This window comes from Equus quagga, chromosome 5 (assembly GCF_021613505.1).
Source record: "Equus quagga isolate Etosha38 chromosome 5, UCLA_HA_Equagga_1.0, whole genome shotgun sequence".
NCBI lineage: Eukaryota > Metazoa > Chordata > Mammalia > Perissodactyla > Equidae > Equus > Equus quagga.
This window is the reverse complement of record NC_060271.1, coordinates 119254347-119271285: the sequence shown is the minus strand read 5'-3', so window position 1 is coordinate 119271285 and position 16939 is coordinate 119254347. Positions and strand designations below refer to the sequence as shown.

Below are 16939 nucleotides of genomic sequence, written 5' to 3'. Positions count from 1 at the left end.
ACAAATATGATAATAACAAAAAAGTTTGAAATGTGAGAATTACCAAAATGCAACACAGAGACAGGAAGTTGGAAAATCCTGTTGGAAAAATGGCACCAATAGACTTCTTCGGCTCAAGGTTGCCACAAATTTTCAATTTATAAAAAACGCGATATCTGTGAAGCACGATAAAGTGAAGCACAATAAAACGAGATATACCTGTAGTTCTTCTGTAAATCAGATAAAATAAACCTTTATTTTAAGACAGCAGACAGGTTAAATTTCTGTATTTCTCTTTAATAAAAAATAAGAGCTACGAATGGATGCGTATTCAATTCCCAGTTGATCCGTGCTCCTCTCCCTTCCCTCCCCTCCTGCTTTGGTCTTTACTTCAGGGGAGAGGAGGCTGGGATAGCTTCCTTAGCCCTCGCTTATTTACTTGGAGTTTTGTTGATGGATAGTAGGTACAGTCTTTCTTAGGAAACTCACTGCTAAATGAGGAAACCAACATACACACCACAAAAAGTGTTTAGCACTTTACAAAACTATATAGAAGACTTTGAACAGAGTGTTTTTCAAGGATGTAAAATCTCATAAGTGGATTTTGAGCTGATTCTTGGGGTGGATGCATGAATTGACAGAGAAGAGAAGAAAAGAGAAGAAGGAGGAGGAGGAGGAGGAGGAGGAGGAGGAATATGTAAAGAGCAGGGCTTGGCAAATTTTTTCTGTGATGGACCAGATAGTAAATATTTTAGGCATTGCTGGTAATACAGAAACCACTCAACTCAGCCAGTGCAGTACAAAAGCATTTATTGCAATAAGTAAACAAATGAGTGTGACTTTATTACAACAAAATTTTGTTTTGAATTTCATGTAGTTTTCTTGTGTTATGAACTAGTATTCTTCTTTTGATTTTTTTCAACCATTTAAAAATGTAGTAACCCTTCTTGGCTCACAGGCCATACAAAAATAGGCAGGGGACCCTATTTGGCCCAGGAACCATAGTTTGCTGAAGATCAGGAGGTCGGCACTGAGGATGAGAACCATTTGTGGCTGAAGTCTGGAAGATGCCTGGCGTGGTGATTTCAGACAAAGTTGAAGGAAAAGTGAGGCTGTGTTATGGCCATTCTAACTGGGGATTTATAAATTTTTTTGATCTTCTCAAGGAACTAACTTTTGCTTTGTTAATTTTTTTCCTCCCTTTTTTTCCCTTTTCATTGATTTCTGTTCTTTTTTTTTTTTTAGGTTTACTTTACTTTTTTTTTTCCCTAGCTTCTTAAGGTAGAACCTTAAAGAACCTTTTTCTCCCCCTAATTTAAGCATTTTTTTAAACCTACAAAATTCCCTCCCTTATAAACACAGCTTTTGCTATATTCTACAAATTCTTGTATGATGTATTTTTTAATTGTCATTCCATTTGAAATATTTTCACATTTCTTTTTTATTTTTAAAAAGTTTTTGCTTATGGATTATTTAGAAGTATAATTTTAAACATTTGGGTGGGAAGTCTTCCTAAATATCCTATTTTTACTGATTTTTAATTTATTTCAGTTGTGTTCAAATAACATTCTGATGTGTTTAATCCTTTTAAATTTATTTTGACTTATCAACAGATAGTCTCTCTTGGTGAAAGTACCACATGCAGTTGGAAAGAATATTTATTCTGTAGTTTTTGGGCTACAGTACAGTAGTGTTCTAAAAATGTCAGGTCAAGGTGGTTGATAGTACTGTTCGAATTTTCTAAGTCTTTATTGATTTTTTTTTTTTTAGAGGGATCTGCTTCTATCATTTTCAGAGAGAGGGGTGTTAAAATCCTTAATTATAATGTGTATTTGTTTTTCTCCATTTAATTCAGTCACTATGTTTTGTGTATTTTTTTTTAAAGATTTTATTTTTTTCCTTTTTCTCCTTAAAGTCCCCCAGTACATAGTTGTATATTCTTAGTTGTGGGTCCTTCTAGTTGTGGCATGTGGGACGCTGCCTCAGCGTGGTTCGATGAGTAGTGCCATGTCCGCACCCAGGATTCGAACCAACAAAACACTGGGCCGCCTGCAGCAGAGGACGCGAACTTAACCACTTGGCCACAGGGCCAGCCCCTGTCTTGTGTATTTTTAAGCTCTGTTATTAGAGGCTATGATAATAGGAGACCTTGAATGCTAGGTAACAGGAGTGTGAGTTCTTATGACACCACGCGACAGCACTGTTGATGGTGACTGGGGGTGTGACATTGTGAACATGGGGATGTGGAGAATTATTTAGCAGGATGCATTGTGTAAGCAGACCCAGGATAGAGGGTAGAGATGGCTGCTAAGGTGCCTCAGACTTGGATTGCTGACAGTATAGAGTATAATGATAATTCTGAAAAACTGAACAAAATGCTGGTTTGATAGAAATGGAGGAGAAAGAATTATCAGGAGTTCTTAATAGATTGAATATAGGAAATGCAAGAAGGAGAGCTGACTTGAACAGTTCTAAGAACCTAGAGAACTGGGAAAATGGTAGTATGATTTCTAGCGATAACAGTGTATCTGGTAAGGACTTTGAATGATGTGATGAATATTTTCTTTTTGCCCCACTAAATTTTTAGTGTTGCCTGGATTTACAAGTATAGGCATCCTATGGGTAATGAGAAGTTCAAGATTAGTGAAAGAGGATAAGAGGTTCTTTCTGCTGAGTTCTTATTGCATAAATACTATGAAATCATTCATTTCTGAAATAATTTTGGGACTCTTTTTATTATATGTGGTCTCATCTCAGATGTTACCCATACATATAAACTCTCCTTAATCACTCCATCTAAGGTAGCTCCCCTAGTAACTCTCTACCTCAAAGTATCCAATTTTCTTTACTGATCTTTCCATTCTGGTTGAATGTGAGCTTCAAAGAGTAGGCGCTTCATACTCTTGTTCACTGCTGTACCCTGGCAGCTGGTATAGTGCTTACTACATATTGGGCTCTTAAATATTTCAGGACTGAATGACTCTGCCCATTACAAAAGAAATGATGTACACTGAGTAAAAGAAATAAAACGTTTTATAATTTGACTTTAAAATACTGTACTATGGTTTATTACCTGTTTTTTGAAGTCATAAGGCTCTGGTTATCATTCACTCCTCGTCCCATCCACCCCCCAACGCTGTATACTGTGCATATCACTATGTGGAAAGTGATAGTTAAAGGTAACCATAGATTAGCACACCTCATTACATGATTATAACTTTGTATTCCAAAAAGTAGGATTACTTATTAGGACCTCTAAGCACATTTGCTGGTCACGTCTCTATTTTAAAAGATAATATGTAATTTAGAAATATCATAAAAAGAAGTAGAAATATCTAGATGCAAATAATATTATCAGTTAACTTTAGTGAGTGTCTATTTTTTGCTACCCTTGAGAGATACAAAGAAGGAGTAAGACTGTATTTATCAGTTGACCGTGTGTGGAGTAGGTAGATGCTGCATGTAGAAATGTTACAAACACCCATCTGGTAACTTTAACTGTTACCTGAAGTGATCTAACCTTTGCTTTGTTTTAGGCCTTGGTAAAATGTCATCTTCTAACACGTATAAAACCTGTATTGGGAATTAAAATCCTATCTGAGCATCCCAGTGTGGTGTTTTGGAGATTTAGAACAGCTTAGTGCTGCTAGTCCTCAACAGCTGCCTTCCGATTTAGTTGAGTTGCTCTTTAGGAAGGAACTAAATGCTTATAGTTTAGGTGTTACATTTCATTTTTAGCTCTTTGAATGTGGACTCTCTCCAACACCCTGGTGTTTTCTCTTGCCTTGTGACAAAAACAGAGAGAGAAATTATATTGCAGAATGATGCCACAGAAATGGGCTTTCTCCAGTTGGTAGAGACTAATCTAGCAGTTTTACTACTTTCAGCTTTCTTTCCTCCCTGTGTTCTCACCTCCAAATCTGTGCCTACTCCCTTATATTAATAATAGTATGCCCCCCCATGCCATTGATACTGTTCTTGGATTTCTTTAGAACGATTTGTAATGTCCTTTGACCAGTCCAATGATCCACAATCTCTTTGAGCTTTGAACTGCATTACCATTGTTGAATTAGAACAGGTTCACTAATTCCACAAATTAACCTTTTAAAATGTTGTATACCTACTCTGTGCCAGTTAAAAGAATATCCATCTGGGAGGTTACAATCTAGTGAGGGAGATAGGCAGTAAGCACATAATCACACAAACAAATATGTAAATAAAAATTGTGAAAAATTCTAAGAAGCAAAAGTAGAAAGTGCTATGAAAGCGTAATGGAGAGCTGATTTAGATTACCAGGGTGAGAGAAGTAGAATTTTAGCTGAAGCTTGAACAATGAATAGGAATTGGGCAGGTTAGGAAGATAGGAGGAATTATTCACGGTAGAGAAAATATTGTAGTGAAGGCCTTGAAGTGGGGAAAAAAGATTGGGAGTAGGGAGGAACTGAGGAAAGAACTGTGGCTAAAGCGTAGTGTGTTGTGGGGAGAGTGGCTGTGTCATGAGTTTTGGATTTTATTATAAATAAGATAAAACCTCATGGAAGAGGTGTAAGCAGGAATGGAATATCGGATTTGTATGTATGTGGATTGATGATTTATTTTTGAAACACATTAGTTGGGGCTTAATTATTGAATATATAGGATATGAGAGTAGAAAAAATTTCAAGGGTGATATCTGCGTTTCTGGTAGCAGCAACTGGGTGGATGTGAAGGTGCCATTTGGGGGAGATAGGGAAGAGTCAAGGAAGATGGAGGAGTTTAGTTTGGAACTCCTTAATGATTAGGTAGATGTTTGCAGGTGTGGAGCTTAGAGTAGAGCATAAAAATACTAGGAGCATTCTTTTGAGAATAATTTGTCTCCAAAATAGATGTGTTTATACTACATCCAGAATTAGTAGTATTGAAATCCACTAGTGCAGACTTTTCAGTGTTTATCTCTTTAATGTAAATGTAATGGTGGATCTAAGAGTTATTAATGTTTTAGATTTAGTAGTTAATATGCAGGCAGTTAAACACAATTTTGGTTTTAAGGTTATCTGCCTTTTCTGAAAAGTGAGATAAGAAATAGAAATTAAGAAACCACAAGGCACTTATGGATTGGCTTCTTAGTGTACGTTAAAAATTTTTATTTTATCTTTAAAACTTAGAATTAACTGGGCTAGCCCTGTTGGTTAAGTTCGGCACACTCTGCTTTGGCAGGCTGAGTTCGGTTGCTGGACACGAACCTACACCAGTCGTCTATCAGTGGCCATGCTGTGGCAGTGGCTCACATACAAAAAGAGGAAGATTGGCAGTGGATGTTAGCTCAGGGCAAACCTTCCTCAGCAAAAAACAAAAACAAAAAATCTTAGAATTTAAGCATCAGTATTTCCCTAGAAGAAGAATGAGAATTAAAAACAAAAAGCCACATGAAGGTACATAAAATTTCCTGAATGTATATTACTCAAGCAAATAATTAAAGAAATGCATGATACCCAAGTCTGGCAAAAACTAAGGGAAAACATGATGGCTGCCCTCATTTGTTAGAAAGGTGGCTGCCAAGTAGAAGAGATACTAAACTTAGTTGGCTATGGTCTGTTTATTAACCTAACACTTCAGGGTGTTTACCATGTGTCGGGTGCTGTTTTTAAGTAACTTAACAATATTAAATGTTTACTCTCTTAACAACTCTTGAGTAGGTACAAGTATTATCCTGCTTTTTGTAGACCAGGAAACCGAGGCATGGAGAGGTTAAGGTCAGAAAGTTAGTAGTGGTGGAGTTGGGCTCCGGAATCCATACTTTTCACAGTAGTGCTATACTCCCTCAGTTGTAAGAAGGAAATGTGGTTATCTGTAGGCAAATGAGAATAGAAAGCTCAGTTAATTTCGCTGGTGTGAGGTTTTATTGTATCAGTATACTAGAGTTTACTAATCCATTCTATTATTGATGGGCTTTGGGGTTATTACTACTTTTTGCTCTTATAAGCATTGCTAGCATAAACGTTTTTCTTCAGATCTCTTGTTGTACATGTGCACGGCGAATTTCCTTGGGGTTGTGGTTCTCTTTAATGCTGGTCCACTGGTAGAATTGTTACCACTTACCAAGATTTATTTCTCAGCTAGAATCCTCCTGGAGCTCTTGCTCTTACCACGGAACAAAGGTTTTCATATCTTTCCAATATAATACAATTTTGTCTCCTAACAACACCCATGAATTTACGAAGGTTTTTTAAGGCACCCAAAAGATTGTGTGAAGAAGTAAATTTTTTTCTGGAGAGAGATTGCAAAGTTTTCGTAAAAGCATTTCATTATTGTAAGAACAATGAAATCAGCCTTCTAAAAATTAAAGATTAACAAGGAAAAGTAAGTAAATATTGCCATTCTATTAAAAAATAAATAATTTTATTTTTAAAGTCTTTGTTTTTTTCTAGGCCTACTCTTCACAAATAATGTTAATAAGAAAAAGCAGCTACATACTATCGAGAAGTCAAATATATAAACTTTTTTTTTTAAAAGATTTTATTTTTTTCCTTTTTCTCCCCAAAGCCGCCCGGTACATAGTTGTATATTCTTCGTTGTGGGTCCTTCTAGTTGTGGCATGTGGGACGCTGCCTCAGCATGTTTTGATGAGCAGTGCCATGTCCACACCCAGGATTCGAACCAACGAAACACTGGGCCGCCTGCAGTAGAGGGTGCGAACTTAACCACTTGGCCACGGGGCCAGCCCCTAAATTTTGTTGTTTTAACATTAACATAGATGGCTTGATTTCAAATTTCATTTAAATCATTTTTGTCTTTGATTTGGAGATCATGACTCTTGTGTCATCACTAATAGGAAAGTTGGTAACATCATCCTTTCTTTGTTCTTTCATGAAAATCTTGAAAGAAATAAAAAACTTAGTCCTTTATGCTTTTTTTTTTGTTGGTGAGGAAGAGTGGCCCTGAAATAACATCTTTAGTGAATCTTCCTCTTTTTGCTTAAGGACCAGTGGGCCTGAGCTAACATCTGTGCCAGTCCTCCTCCGTTTTGTATGTAGGACGCCACCACAGTGTTTGGTTTGTTGAGTGGTGTGTAGGTCCGCACCTGGGATCCGAACCTGTGAATCCCAGGCCACTGAAGCAGAACACACGAAGTTAACCACTATGTCACCTGGCTGGCCCCTTTCACACAATTTTTTTTAAATGCCTCCTGGTTTTTTAAATTTTATTTGGGGTAGAATCAATAAGAACATAGACGATACTATGAAATCTTAACTCCATGTAACCAAAATGATTTATAATTGTCACTGGTGTTAATGATTTATTTATAACAACCTACTACTGGATGACAGCATAGGTAACCTAAGCTATTAGTCCTAGGACACTGGAAATTTTGGCTAATATTATCCATTTCCTCATCAAAAAGTATATCATAGAGAAGAAAAGTTAAAGTCATGTTATAATGAAAATAACTTTGAATTTGTGCTAATTTTATTAAAGTAATTAATGTATAAACATTGTAATTTTAAGTGCTACTAGTAACAAGTTCCTTTCATCACACTTCATAGTCAGTGTACATGGGTAGGAGAATCGACAGCCCTTAGAGGTTTGGGAGTTTCTTCTACCTCCTCATAGAGAAGAGCACATTAGACCACAGCTGCTTTTGACACTCATCTCATAGGGTGACGCTTGCTAACAGAAGATGGATTTTTTTTTTTCTGCTTCCTCCAAGTCACAATCCATGGCATCAGCTCCTGTGTATGGAGAGGCTTTCCCTTGGTCTAAAGCCAGTCTTTTTCTTAAACTTTCCTGATTACTTGTTGTATAGCCCTTGCTGCCTATTGTTGATTCTGTTTCTCTCATGTAATTCTTTATGTTACTGAGTAATTTCTATTGCTAATTGGTTCTTGAGAATGTCAGGATGATGGATTTTAAAATTCTCAAAAAGATTAAGGTGTTAATAACATACATGAAGTAAAACTTTTAAAAGATTACAAAATAACAGGAAGATTAAAAATAAACAAATAAAATATTAGAAATAATAACAGTATTTGATTCCAGGTAAAAGTGGTAAGTTAAGCACACTTTAATATTGTTCCCTCCCCAAACCACAGTTTACTTAAACAACAGCAAAGATAAAGTCAATAAGGGTTGGGCTTTTTGTTTGTTTTTTTAGTCATAAATCCAGAGATGTAGAAGAATGAGAGAAAATATGGCAAAATTTTTGAGCCTGGAAAACAGCTAGAATAGTAACAATCTTATTAAACCTAAGAAAGTCCAGTTTTAAGTGGAGAAAGCTAAAGGTCAGTTGACTTTGTACTGGTGAATTTTCAAAGACCTAAGGCAGTGGTAGTACTGTGTAACTCTGAAGCTGGAGGTGAAGAAGGGCAGGGGACTAAAGTAAGGAGGATTTTTAAAAGCTACTTAAGAAACAGATGTCTGGGTCTCCTTCACTCTTTGTCATTTTGCTAATGCACTGCTCCCATCGTGACGGGTGGGAGACTTGAGTATATTCTCTAGGTTAAAACATGGCCCCTGGACTAGTAGACACCAGGCACATTGAAGGTAGAGGGGAATTCAGTGAGTATTGGCATTTTGAGTGCTGAAAGCCCCTGCCCTCTTCTCATTATTGGCTTCCCAAACTAAGGCCTTTATCCTCCAGGCAGGGAACAGGAAGAATCTTCTGTGTAGAATGTGACCAACTCAAGAAGAAAAACCTAAAGGCACAAAGAACTGTACGTAAATACTGTACTCTAGTTGGTAGGGTGCAGGTTAACAATTCTGAAACTACTTTATATGTTTACAGGTGTTGGGCAAATAGGTAAATAAGTGGTAGATAATGGGAGCCAGGTTCTTAAATCAATATTTGAGCCCTAACAAAGGACCTGGGTAGGTTGCCCTGTGGTGAAGGTCACAGTCAGTAGCCCCATGTACATGTTAGAGCTTTCAATAAACTTTTTTTTTTTTTTTAAGATTTTATTTTTTCCTTTTTCTCCCCAAAGCCCCCTGGTACATAGTTGTATATTCTTCGTTGTGGGTCCTTCTAGTTGTGGCATGTGGGACGCCGCCTCAGCGTGGTTTGATGAGCAGTGCCATGTCCGCGCCCAGGATTCGAACCAATGAAACACTGGGCCGCCTGCAGTGGAGGGCGCGAACTTAACCACTCGGCCACGGGGCCAGCCCCTCAATAAAATTTTTATGCCCAAACAACTAAATACCATCAGGCATCTAAGGAAAGCATCTACTATGAATAACAGAAACCAAAATAAATAAATAGAAAACACAGAACAACTTGGAAAAAACAAACCATGCAGCCAAGAAAATTTTATGTGTATGTGCACACACACACACACATATATGTACATATCCAGCCATGTATAGATATATATGCATATATAGACACATATAGACACAGACATACATATACCATATGTGTGTCTATAAAATACTACAGAAACATGGGATGCTGCATCCATAAAGCAAGAATAGGATATTGTAAAAAGCGCATTCATAGAACAAAGAATTCTTATAAGTTAAGAATATATAGCAGAAAAGAAAAACTTAACAGAAGTATTGGATAATAAATTGAGGAAAATGTTTTAGAAAGTAGAGTAAAAAGGCAAAGAAATGATAAAGAGAAGATAAAAGAAAATAAAGAGATGAGTCCTGGAGGGTCAACTTTCTATTATTAGGAGTTCCAAAAAGAACAGAATAAATGAAAGGAAAGAAAAGAATAAATAGTATAATCCAGGAAAATTTCCCAGAACTAAGACAAAGTGCCTATTGAGTCCTTAGTATAATGGATGAAAAGAGACCAACACCAGTTCAAAGAATAGGATGTCCGAATAGCCAGCTAAGAGGCTCAGTCTCCATAATATTCAGAGAAATGCCAGTTGAAATGAGATCCCTCTTTCAACTATTAGATTGGTTAAAAAAATAAAGTCTGGTGATATCAAGTGTTGAAAAGAACCTGGAGAAAATAGTTCTCTCATACTCTACTAGTGGGAGTGTGAAACAATCATTTTGGCAAGCAATTGGACAAATAGTAGAGTGGAAGATATACAAATGCTACAACTCAGAAATTCCACTTCTGGATATCACCATTAGAAATTCTTGCACTTGTGCATATGGAAATATGAACAAGAAGCCATGTTACAAGAACACTCATTGAGGCAGTATTTGTAATAATGAAAATTTATAGACAACTTAAATACAAGAATGGCTAAAATGTGGTATATTCACATACAGGCTATGAATGAAACACACATACCCTCAGCAAGGATAGAGTTCCAAAACATAACGCATGAAATCAGCAAAATGCAGAATATGTGTAGTTTAAATATGCAGTTTAAACATGTATATTTTAGAACATAAAACATCAGTGTGTGTTGTTTTATGGATATATTTCTATGGGTATGAATCTAAAAATTATTTTAAAAAATAAGCAGAAGGGTATTTACTAAGTTCGTGATGATGGTTATCTCTGTCAGTGGGAGGGAGAATGAAGAGAGTGGGCTGTGTGTGAGTGTGGGGACTTTTGATTTATTGATAATGCTTTATTTCTTTAAAGAGAAAATAAATATATAAAAAATGTTTACTGTTATTAATTCTGGGTGGTAGATCCATAGATATTTATTTGTTCTATTTCTCTTTATATTTTTAAATCCTGACCCTGCATTTCTGCCTAACTCTAAGACAACAAAAGGAAGAGTGTTTTATAGATTTCATTTTTACTCTCTCTCTGTGCTTGGTGCAGTATAGATACTCTTCTATCACCTTGCTTCCCTGTCTGGTTCTTCAATCAGATTGAATTTAAGGAATTAAATTGAATAATTTAATAATTACATTAGAGGAATTGAGATGCTGCATTAGCCAGCACTTGTGCCAGAATCCAGCGTTAGAAACAGGTAATGAAGACAGAAAGGCCTTGCCCATGAGAGGAAAATTGGAACTAGTAATTGGAGCCCTCCAGCCATGCCCAGTAGTCACTGGGGTCTATTAGGAGTTTGTATCATCTATATCAGATCTCTCATTCTGGATTCCTAGGGGAGAGGTGATGAGGAAAGACTTTTAAAATACTGAACTATGAATAGCACAGATAATTACGTAATAATTACTGGAGAGATCTATTTTAAGAATAATAAGCTTATTGATTTCATAATAACAATCACGCATCAGATCCTCAGCACTGTTCTTTTTATCCCTATTCTTTCCTATTCCTCCTGTCTTCTTTGGTTCTCCATCACCTCTCTCTTGGTTTCCGTATTTTTCACTTCTCATTGTCTACCTGTATTTTTGAATGTGGATTTATCTTGGGCTTCTCTATCTTCATACAGTCCCTGAGTGACTGTGCTCAGCCTACCCTTCAGCATCTTCCCATATTCCCTTGCATGTTTGGCCATGAATCCATCAGTATTAGTAAGCTGTTCTCAGACCCTAAATCATTGACAGGAATTCATCTGGCTTCAGTTACTGCCTGGTTTTCAAAAAGCACCCATAAGAATGCTCAGGTTTTATAGAAGAGAGTGGCATTATTTGGCAATTATGCCTGCAGGATTCAGTACACAACTGATTTTTAGGAAGTGCTCTTCCTTGGAAGTCAAATATTGACAGAACCTGGATTTGTGGATGACTGATATGCAATGCTATCTTTGTCATAGTCAAACACTACTTACCAATTCTTACACAGATTTACCTAGGGAAAATCCAAGGATATCATGCTTCACAGATGAAAGAACATACAAAGTAGTAATCAGGAGGAATCTCAACCTGTAAGAAATGTTTTAGGGCACTAAGTTTATTACAAATTCAAATAAACTAGGCATATACAGTGAGAACAGTCCAACCAAATATAATATAAGTTAGGCTAACTTAACTATAAATCCCTTTCTTTCATAGTTTTGGCTATAAGTCAGTATAAAGAGCTGGTTCAAGTTTCTTTGAGTTTTTGAATTGTGGGTTTAAGTCAAGGAAAGAAAAAAAGTCTTGAAAATATAAAAAACTCTTAGTTTAATTTAGAGGGACTATAAGAGGTAAGCACTTTGGGGTCCAGGTGATAAGATCATCTAATTTTCTAATATTAAATCTTCCGCTTTAGTATGGAATTCAAAACTGGAGGAAAGCATGATTTAGAAAAACATAGATTTTATATAAAAAGCAAAAGCCTATAAGACAAGCATTAAAAAAACCATTACAAATATATTGTAAAACAAAACAAAAATAGATTTGTATTATTGATAGTAAAATGCGCTAGATATGTATAAAGTAAACCACTAATTTTACGTTTGAATATGTGAATTAATTTTGGGGAGAATTGACTTCATAACATTATTGAGTCTTTGAACCCATAAACATATTTAATCACTTTACTTATTTATTTTGATCTTTTTTCATTTCAGCAGTGTTTTATAATTTTAAGTGTGTAGGTTTTGCTTATCTTTTGTTAAATTAATTCCTAAGTATTTTGTTTTTTGGTGCTATTCTAAATAAGATTATATTTCTTTTCCAGTTGTTTGCTGTGGTCCTACAGAAACACAGTGGATGTTTGTATACCTTGTGTTCTACATCTTCGCCAAAGCCCTTAGTAATTCTAGTGAATTTTTTTCAGATTCTTTAGAATTATATACCAAAAAATCAGTTTTTAAATGAATAAAGGCAATTTTAATTCTTTATTTCTAACTTCCTTTTATTTCTTTTTCTTGACTGATTGCACTGAGTAGGACGTTCAGTACATCCATTATAATATTGAATAGAAGTGGTTAGAGTGGACATTCTTGTGTTTTTCACATTAGGAAACCTCCCAATATTTCACTGTTACATAAAATACTAGCTGTAAGTTTTTCATTGATCCTCCTTATCAGTTTGAAGAAGTTCCCTTTAATTCTTAGCTTGCTGGGAATTTTATCATGAATGGGTGCTGAATTTTGTCCGATTCTTCTTCTGTATCTACTGAGATGTTTATTTGCTTTTTATTCTTCTAATATGGTAAATTACATTAATTGATATTTGAATTTTAAACCACCTTACATTCCTTGGACAAACCACACTTGATCATGGAGTATTCTGATATATTGCTGGATTCAGTTTGCTGTTTTGCATCTGTATTCATAAGGCTGGCTTTCTTTTCTTGTAATATCTTTGTCAAGTTTTGGTATTAGGGTTTTGCTTGCCTTAATAAAACAAGTTGGGGAATATCTCTCTTCTGTTTTCTGGAAAGTGTGTAAGACTGTTATCGTTACTTCCTTAAATGTTTGACAGAAATCACTGGTGAAGCTATCTGGGCTTGGAGTTTTGTTGTGTTTTTATTACAAAATAATTTTTTTAGTAGATAACGTTCTAGTATTTTTGTGGTTTTAGTAATTTCTGTTTTTCAAAGGATTCTTCATTTTATCTGAGTTACTGAATTGATTTGCATCGTATGGTTTAGAACATAATATCAATAGAGTCTGAAGTAATATCTCTCCTTTTGTTCTGATATTTATAATTGTGTTCTCTCATTTTTTCTTGATCAGTCTTGCTAAAGTATTTACAATTTTTTTTATCTTTTCAAAAAAGCAACTTTTGTTTTAATTCTTTTCATTTGTCCACTCTTCAGATTGGGTATTGTTTTGACATCAAGTTTACTCACTTGTTTTTGTGCCATCTTAAATCTACTATTAAGCCTATCCAGTTAATTAAAAATTTTGATATTGAACTATCTAGCTCTTGAATTTCCATTTATTTCTTTTTTATAGTTTCTATTTGTTGCCAGCATTTGCCAGATGACAAATGATCTTACTCATTGTAACATCTTGAACATAGTTATAATAAACTGCTTTACCATCCTTGTCAGTTATTTCCAACATCTAGATCATCTTGTGGTAGGTTTCTATTGACCATTTTTTCTCCTAATCTTGAGTTACAATTCCTAGCTTTTTTGTATGTTTGGTAATTTTTTGTTGTGTGATGAATATTGTGGATGATAGTGTGGATGATATTGTGGATATCTTTTTCTGAAGAGTATTGATTTTTGTTCTAGTAGACAGTTAAATTACTGGCTAGAAAATATACACTTACCATACAACCCAGCAATTGCACTTCTGGGTATTTATCCTAGAGAAATGAAAACTTAGGTTCACACAAAAACCTGAATATAAATATTCACAGCAGCATTATTCATAATAGCCCAAAACTGAAAACAACTCAAATGTACTTCAACAGGTAAACAGTGAAAAAAAAACTGTGGTACCTCCATACTATGGAGCAAATACAAAGGAATGAAATGTTGATATACACAAGTTGGATGGATCTCAAGGGCATTAGGCTGAGTAAAAAAAGCCAATCCAAGATGTTTCCAGGAGCCAGCCCTGGTGGCCTAGTGGTTAAGTTCAGCATGCTCTGCTTCAGCAGCCTGGGTTCGGTTCCCGGGTGCAGATCTAACCACTCTGTTAGCAGCCATGCTGTGCTGACAGCCCACATACTGAAAAATGGAGGAAGACTGGCATGGATGTTAGCTCAGGGCAAATCTTCCTCAGCTGGAAAAAAAAAGTTACCATATTATTTGATTCAATTTGTGTAACATTCTCAAAGTGATAACATTATAGAAATAGAGAACAGGTAAGTGGTTGACAGGAGTTGAGGAAGAAGGAGGAGGGTGTGATTATAAACAGCAAAAGAGAATCTCAGATGTGCTATGTTTATATGAATCTATTCATGCGCATTTTAATGTCATAGAATCATAAACAAAGATGTTCAAAAAAATGAGTGCATAAAAAAACTGAGATAATTCAAATAAGGTGTATAGTCTAGATAATTGTATTGAGCCAATCAGTTTCTTGGTTTGGGTAAGACACTGTAGTTATATAAGATGTCCCCATTGTGGGGTAGGTGAGTGATGCATACATGGAATCTCTCTGCTTTGATAATTTCTTGTTAAGTTGTGAGGCTATAATTATTTCAAAATAAAAAGTAAAAAAAAAAAAAAACTACTGGCTGATTTTCTTGAAATTGGAGGCTTGGTTTTTATACTTTGTCGCATCAGATGTATTTTAGTTGTGCCCTTAGATTTAGGAGAATCCGTAGTCCTGGGATAGTCTTTACTCCTATGATGTGGCCTGTCTGTGGTTTCTATGAGAAGCCTGTTGTATTCACCAAGCCCTTTTAACTTGGCAGGGTTCAAAATCCAAGCTATGTCTCCCCTGTGGTAGGCAGCAGCTGAAATCTCTGTTCAGCTTTTCCATCTTCCAGCTGTTGCCTTCTTTTGGGCTACTTAGAATCTCTCTGTGCATGAGCAGGTCAGGAATCAGCCAAGGGTGTGAGGAACGTTTGTGTACAGATTGGAGCCCCTCCCCCACCCTCCTTACTGTACTCTTCTTTCCATGATTTTCTCCTCCTATTACCTAGCTTTCTGGCAGCTCTGAACTACATTCTCTAGTGCTTCAGACAATGAGACTGGATTTCTCTTTTAGGTCTAGCCTCCTAAGGGGGTGTACTGGGAGGAGTTCTCTTAAGGGAAAGTCTTATAAGTGTATATGTCATCCATTGTGGTTCCTTTCTTTCAATGATCAAATCTCCTACATTTTTGCCTGCTTTTTTTTCACTTTTCAATGTCTTTGAACAGTTATTTTTTATATTTTGTCCAGAGTTAGTAATCGTTATCTGTGGACAAGTCAGTCCAATACAAGATAGTCCATCATTACTGGAACCAGAGCTCAACACATTTTGCTTTTAATTATTATGAATATAAAGTGTTTGCACACTTTTTCAATAAAAAATTTGAAAGTACAATATCATAGTAGCTTTAATACATAGTGAGGAATATTACATAATCAAGGAAAGAATTAAATGCAAACTGAGGGGCCAGCCTGGTGGTGCAGCAGTTAACTGCGCATGTTCACTTCGGCGGCCTGAGGTTCGCAGGTTCTGATCCTGGGTCCAGACATGGCACTGCTTGGCACGCCATGCTGTGGTAGGCGTCCCACATACAAAGTAGAGGAAGATGGACATGGATGTTAGCTCAGGGCCAGTCTTCCTCAGCGAAAAGAGGAGGGTTGGCAGCAGTTGGCTCAGGGCTAATCTTCCTCAAAAAAACAAAAAAGAAAATACAAACTGAAAACATGAGAATTCAGAATTTATGAGTAGAAAGAATAAACATACAAATGCAGCCCGAAAAAGTTTTTAAAAGGCACATAAATGAATCTTTCCAAAGATTAAGGGCCGAATATAATCATGTATTACTTAAGCAGCTGTCTTAAGTAGCAATACATGCTTACTCACCAGAAAGGACTTCAGTTCTAAAATCAGATCTTCATCCATTGTCTTGTGGAAATATTTTTTCATTTGGCCTTAAAAGTTGCCTTTTCTTTCTTTACCTGGCATTTTCAAGCTTTATCAATTTCTTAGAGAATGAAATGACAATCTAACCTCCTTTCTGCTTTTATTTTTTTCTTCTCCTTTGTTTTAGTTGTTTGCATAATTGGCTTTAAATGAAGTGAGAGTGAAGAGACTAGAACCATTTTTGGAAAACGTCGTTGCCCCATTTCACTGGAAGTTACCCTCCGGAACACTAGATTTGACCATATCTGTTTTGAGGACTCATTATGAACAAAGAAGTCACCCAGGTAGGAATTGTAGCTCTGTTTTTCAAGAGCTTTGTCTCTCCAGAAGTATGGAGGGGAAATGATTGCCTTTTGACTTATTGTTTATGGAAATATATGTTTGATCTCAGAAGCTTCAAGGTTGTTATAAAACAAGTGCTGATATTCCTAAATGAAAGTGTTAGAAAAGTTCTAGATTATACTTTATAAACCACTTTAATGCACATTGAAGTTAACGTGGCTTTAGATTGATATCTTACAATGAGACCCTCAGGTCTCTACTGAATTAAAAATGGCAGCAGAAAAACTATACTGAACCATTACAAGATTTGGTCCATATATTTCTAACATACTTCCAGTCATTAATTCTATGTATTTATCTAGTGTCCACTTTGTACATTTGGGCTATTTACATTGTTGCTGTTTCCTAA

General features: G+C 35.9%; 1 protein-coding gene across 10 annotated transcripts in view; it reads left to right on the top strand.

Annotated features, from left to right (window-relative positions):
• Window positions 1-16939, top strand: part of NCOA1 (nuclear receptor coactivator 1) — a 250473-nt gene that overhangs the window by 127710 nt on the left and 105824 nt on the right. For 2 of the 10 annotated variants that reach the window (XM_046661261.1, XM_046661262.1), the window contains one exon: window positions 16376-16532. The exons of the other annotated variants lie outside the window; for them this stretch is intronic. The gene's annotated coding sequence lies outside the window, so the exon portion shown is untranslated. The remainder of the gene's footprint in view (window positions 1-16375; window positions 16533-16939) is intronic. 10 annotated transcript variants of the gene reach the window in all.